Source organism: Poeciliopsis prolifica, unplaced genomic scaffold, assembly GCF_027474105.1.
Source record: "Poeciliopsis prolifica strain line A6 unplaced genomic scaffold, Auburn_PproV2 SCAFFOLD089, whole genome shotgun sequence".
Classification (NCBI taxonomy): Eukaryota; Metazoa; Chordata; class Actinopteri; order Cyprinodontiformes; family Poeciliidae; genus Poeciliopsis; species Poeciliopsis prolifica.
The window spans coordinates 1,272,210-1,278,783 of record NW_026562464.1 but is presented as its reverse complement, the minus strand read 5'-3'; positions in this window follow the sequence as shown (position 1 = coordinate 1,278,783).

Below are 6,574 nucleotides of genomic sequence, written 5' to 3'. Positions count from 1 at the left end.
TTGTTGCCATTCAGATTTAATTTTGCTCTTAATAATTGATTTTATTTCAGATTTACAATACGCTATTTCCGTAATTCTACTTTGTTTTAAAGACACCTTAGCAAAATGATCTGCCATATCATTCCCTTCGATATGAGCAAGCATCCACATAAACCCAATCTTTATTTATTTAGAGTTTGTGTCAATCTAAATATAACTTCATAAATGTCATATACCAACTCCATACAACTTTCAGATGAAACATTTAAAATAGACATTAGTGATGATACAAAATCTGAACATATAAGAACTTTTTCAATTTTATTTTGCTCTGTCCACTGTAAGGCCATCAGTATCACTAACATTTCCACTGTATACACAGCTAAATGGTCAAATGTTTTTTGTTTCATAAATACACCTCGTTCAGGACTTGCTAAGCAAATCCTGTTTTATTTGAAACTAAATCTTTTGAATCATTTGTATATATAATTGTAAAGGATTTATAAATATGCATTCTTAATTATGTCATTTACCCAGTTATTATCTTTATTAACCTGCATTTCTTTGTAAACCTCAAGATCAACATTCACATATGGAAACAACCAAAAAGATGTAATTGGATAAGGCACCGCAGCACAGTTTCTCTTTCCCTGTATACCTATTTCCCTAATGCATTATCTGATGCCCATACAAAGCAGTCTATTTTCGCTTTTCCACTCTCCCAGCAAAGTCTCAGGATTCTTACTGCTGGATTATTCTCCTCCTTATGTCCCTCCAAACTCACCCAATAATTCAGCATCTTTTGCCTTTGTCTTAAATATAGAGGAATATCCCCCATTTTCACCTGCACTGCCAAAGATGGAGATGTCTTCGAAGCTTGATTCTGAATTACTTCTAATTTACAAATCACTGTTTTCACAACCTGCCTAAAAACTAGGCAGGCCGTAATCCAACACTGATCTTATTAACGCAACATACATCTTTTTTAAATTAATTTTATTTGTACCCCAATATAATCCTGTTAAACACCTCATTAATAACTTTTCATTTCCCTTCTATATACTTTACATGATCACCCCATAAAAGCTTGGAATCAAAGATGATTCCTAAAAAACAAAATGTACTTACTTTTTCTATTTTTTTCTCCATACATTTTTAAATCAATTTCCTAAATTTTCATCCTATTGAATACAACAGTCTTTGTTCGACCTACTGAGAATTTAACTTCCCAGTTATAAGCCCAATTTTCAATAGATTTAATAGCATTTTGTATTTTCTCAAACACTAATCTTACATTTTTCCCTTTCCTTCACAAGGCTCCATCGTCAGCAAATAATGACTGCATGACATCCTGATCTACTTCTGCAGAAACATCATTAATCATGGCTGAAAATAATGAAGGACTGATAATACTTCCCTGTGGAGTTCCATTATCAGTTTTATATTTATATGATCTTGTTACTCCCATCTTTACCTGTATAACTCTATTAAACAAAAAAATCTTTAATCCAATTATAAGCCCTTCCTGTAATCCCAATTTTATATAATTTTATAAGCACCCCATCCTTCCATTCCATGTTATTTGCTTTCTCAATATCAAAAAATATTGCTATCCCTACTTCCCTATTAATTTGAGCTTTTCTAATACTCTTGTCTGCTCCCGCCTGAATTTCCCATGTTCTGTTATATTATCTGAACTATGGATCTTTGCAAATGTTCTTGCCATTACTTCTACTTTCTCTTCATTTGATACTGCTGTTCCTTCTTCATGTTTTAGAATTTTTAAAGCAATTGTGTTGGCTCAACTTAATTTATCAAGGTTATTGCAATTTAAAGCAATTGTGTTGGCTCAACTTAACTTTTAAGGTTGATTCAACTCATTTACTATAGTTTGGACCCAATGTAATTTGATAGAGCAAGCCCAAGTACTTTACAATTTATAAAGTCAAATTATATTGCACCAAATTAAATAACTTTACTTGATTAAGATGAAGGCAAATTTATTTGAAACCACCTCATTTTACAGTGGTACCTTCACACTACTTAAGTTGATTCAACTCATGAAAATTAAGTTAGCTAAACAAACATGCTTCGTGCTGAAAGAAAGCCATTTAATCGTGTGTAAATCCTTTCCATGATTGAATTACGTTATTCCAAAGACATTTTTTAAGTGGTATTAACTGAAGTGCTGTAAAACAGCACTGGATGAAAGGGTAGAACACTCAACAATTAGAGAAGGTAAAACAGAACTGTATTTTCAAAATTGTTATCCATTTTCTCTTACATGTGCAGTGCAGGCACTTTACTACAAAAACTCTTGCCATATGGCAACCCATTAGAACATGCTTTTAAGCTAGTTGAAATTAATAGTTTAAACAAAGCCTTTAAAGTCAGTGTTCAATTAGTAACAAGAAACTTCAAAATAGTTCAGCCTACCACACACTGTAATGGGGAATGATTAAATAAGTAATTTTCAAATTTACAGTAACTTAGTAGCAGCAGTAGTTCATTAAACTGCATACTTTGCTAGCTTTTAAAAGTTTAAATGTGAACTTGCAATTTAATTTACCAAACTCTCAAAAAATGTTTTTTCTTCTAATTTAAAAAAAATATACAAGTACATTTTAAAATTACTTGATTTTATTGTCAATTTAAATCTGACCAACTGAAGCAAAACAAAATATAGTATTTTGCAACAGCAATATTTGCTTGTTACACAGAAGTCAAAGCATTGCAACCAAAATGAAAAATACTCTGATCTCAAAACATAACTGATACATTTGGTAAATGGACTGAACTTATATAGCGCTTTTCCAGCCATTTTGACCACTCAAAGCACTTTACACTAGTCACATCCACCCACTCACAAACGCACACACATTCATACACCGATATGCAGACTGGTAGGCAATTTGGGGTTAAGTGCCTTGCACAGAGGCACATCGACATGTGGAAGGAGGAAGCTGGAATCGACCTTCCGATTGCAAGATGACAACCCTGCCACACAGCCACAGTCGCCCATTTACAAGCATGGTATTACATTGAATGCAATGAATTAAATAATCTTTAATAAAACAAAAGTACCCAAATGTCAAAGTTTCCAAACTGCATTTATGTCAGTTAAAGACAGACAGGGTGAAAAGGACAGATTTAGTGGACAGAAACTTTGAACCTTCCTTCATAGTAGCTATCCTCCTGTCTGTTTGTTAGAAATGGACAGGACAGATACAGAGAGACAGGCAGAGAAAAAGAAAGACAGGGAAAGAGATGGAGTAAAAGAACTGATTGTGTGTAAATGTGTAATTTTGCCATTTTAAAAGATCCACTGGTAGTCCAAGAAGGAGGAGAATGGAGACCTGCGGGTTCACTGCTGAGACATAAGTCGTCCTGTTGGTTTTGAGGTTTAAAAGACCATTCTTCCTTGGTGACTCCAAGTACTGGGCTCTGCACGAGACACAGATAATATGTCAATTTCTTGGGGGCATCCACTCCAAACCTTGAGTTGTCATAGATGTATATCGGGGTCTCGCATATAACGCATGTTCCGCTTGTCAATATTTCTCTTTTATCCACAGTTTTTGAGACAAATGCATCAGGCAAAGAAGGTGAGCTCACAGGGCCCAAATCCGGTTTCACTGCTGTCATATACAACAGCAGGTTCTTCTTCTTCAGCACTTATTCCACTAATGAATAAGTATTCATTAGCGGAGTTGACTTCATCAAAGCAAATGTGTTGGGGCTAGCTAACTCCGAATCTGAATCACTGTGTAGACAGACAACAATCCACTAACCTACATCCTGTCCAAAGCTCGGCTGGACACGTATGAGCAGAGGTGGATTGGTAAGTTGGCACGATTCCAGTTTGACATTGTTGAAATAATATTTTAAATTAGCACAATACTGCACAGGATAGTTTTGATACATATGAAATATACCATAGAAAGTTAAAGTACACTCTACATTCACATAAATTTAGATAAAGATCCAAACTAAAACAACTGCTGAATCTCTGAACTTATATAAATTCTTAGGGAGGATTCTACAGAAAAGACAGGCCTAGAATCTCTTTAGACAGAGAGTCTGTCTGCCAGGCAATTAACAAATTCCTTAGCATGGTTCAAAAGTTCACTAGGATCTTAAAACTTTATATAAATAATTTTATCTATATTAGAATTAAATATATTTCTTTAAGCATGTTTTGAATTAGTTACTTCTTAGATCCAAACTTATAGTCATTATTTAGCATTACATTTTGTGCAAGCTTGGTTAAAAATACAAACTACTTTCTTGTTGAAGCATCTTGAGGCAGAGATAACGTTCCAGTTCCACGCTGTAAATCAGGTCGGAGCCTGGTACGGAGGTTGGGTCTCAGAGGTAATAAAATTAACATTAAGACAGCCCACACAAAGGAAAAGAACACACCTCCTAATGCATATATTTAAATGAGGAGAATATGCAGTCTATAAAAAATGGTTTGTTTCACAACAGAAGTTGGAATCTCTTTGTGCTGAGTGAGAGTTTCCCGGAGGATGCATCTTCTGTTATTCTTTCGTCTTTTTTTACTCAGTTCTTTGTCTCTGTTTTGTAATGTCTTGGACTTTTGATATTCTAGGTGAGATGCTTATTGTAACATTCTTCTTGCATTGATTTTCTCTGGATAAAACTATGAATATCTGAAGTCTGACGTCGTATGATTGCTCTTTTCTCTCTGCACACTTACACAGACACAGGAATTCGGGACAAAGAATTAATTAAAGAGCTAAATCAAGTTATTCCTCTTTTTAATTCTTAACAACATCAAGTACATCCCTGGATCAAAGAATGTGGTGGCTGACGCCCTAAGCAGAGAGCCCTTCAAACAGGCTAGTACATCTCAACCTTTGACGAGAGTGCCTTATGACGAGCTGCTGGCAGAGGCCGCAGTGGTTGATGCTAATAGAATCCAGAAGGTGTTTAGCTAGTCAGCCAACCCCCCTGAATATGTGAGTGTGACCCACAGATATGTCAGGGTGTGGCGGTTGTTAAGACAGGAGCAGTATCACTAGAGGTTGCTGCTGTACTCTAGGGATGCAGTGAAAATGGTCCTGTGGTGTGCCCTCATGCTCTTCTCCTGCCACCGTTCTCACAGACTGTTCTGAAAACCCCACAGCTCAACTCGGAGGTGCTCTCACTTAAAGTGTTGCAGGACAGGCAGAGAAATGACCTGGTTCTTTGTAGAAAGAAAATGGAGACCTTCCAGGAGGGAACATGTCAAGGAGTCGTCAGAAGTCCTCAAGCTTTTGAAAGGCTGGGAAAAGTTTGCATTGAGAGATGGAGTTCTGTACTGGGTAGCTAAAAACCCTTTCACAATAAGTCCTACCTTTTTGTTGTCCCCCGCTCACTGCATCAGAAGGTGTTACAAGGCGTTCATAATGAGGCTGGTCACCAGGGTCAGCAACGGACTCTGTACCTGACAAGACACAGGTTTTATTGGCTTGGCCTAGTGCACAATGTTACTGAGTATGTAAAACACTGCAGACGGTGTGTTGTCAGCAAGTCACCAGAGCCAGAAGCAAGAGCTCCTTTGACTGAACCTCTGGAACTTGTCAGTATTGATTCTGGACTGCTGAGGATTCTTCAAACCGTTCACTGGATGTGCTCGTAGTTACTGACCACTTCACAAAGATGGCACATGCGTTCTTGTGCCCCAATCAGTCAGCTAAACAGTCGCACACCAGCTGTGGAACAACTATTTCTGCATCTATGGGTTTCCCAAGCGACTGCATTCTGATCAGGGGGCCAGTTTTGAGAGTTTGTTTATTACAGAGTTGCTGAATGTGGCGGGCGTGCAAAAGTCCTACACTTTGCCTTATCACCCTATGCGGAATGGCTTGTGTGAGAGAATGAAACGGACTCTAGGCAACATGATTCAAACTAAACATCATTGGCCTCAGACCCCGAAATCTCTGACATTTGCCTACAATTGTACAGTGCATGAGATGACAGGATATGCACCGTTCCTGCTCATGTTTGGGAGGGTGCAACATCTTCCGGCGGACATCATCTTTGGCTCAGTACTCAGTGATTCGGAGGTGGTGGACTATGATTGCTATGTTGAGTCCCTGCAAAGGAACATGAGAGAGGCTATGGCTGTAGCTTAGTCAACAGCAATTAAACAGCTCCAGCGTCACACTGAGCTATACAACCGGAGAGTTCATGGAGTACCAGTGGAAGTGAACGACAGAGTGCTGCTGGCCAACAAAGGAGAACGTGGAAAAAGGAAGCTTGCTGACCGCTGGGATAGAACGGTGTATGTGGTGGTTGGAAAGAATGATGAGAGCCACACCTTCAGGATCCAGAATCCCAGTGCAGGCCAAGTAAAAGTGGTCTACCGCAACCTGATAATGTCAATAAACTTTCTGCCTTTACCTCAGGATTACCAGGAGGAGGCTGTTCTGTCTCTGGCATCAAATTCACTTAACCTAAGTGTTGGGTGGTCACCAACCAGTGATGTTATTTCTATCTCAGCTGAGTTTAGAACAAGAGCGTGGATATCTGACCTACCTTTGGGAGCAAGCAGCGAGACAGATGCAGAAGATGGGCACTGTGCTGGAGG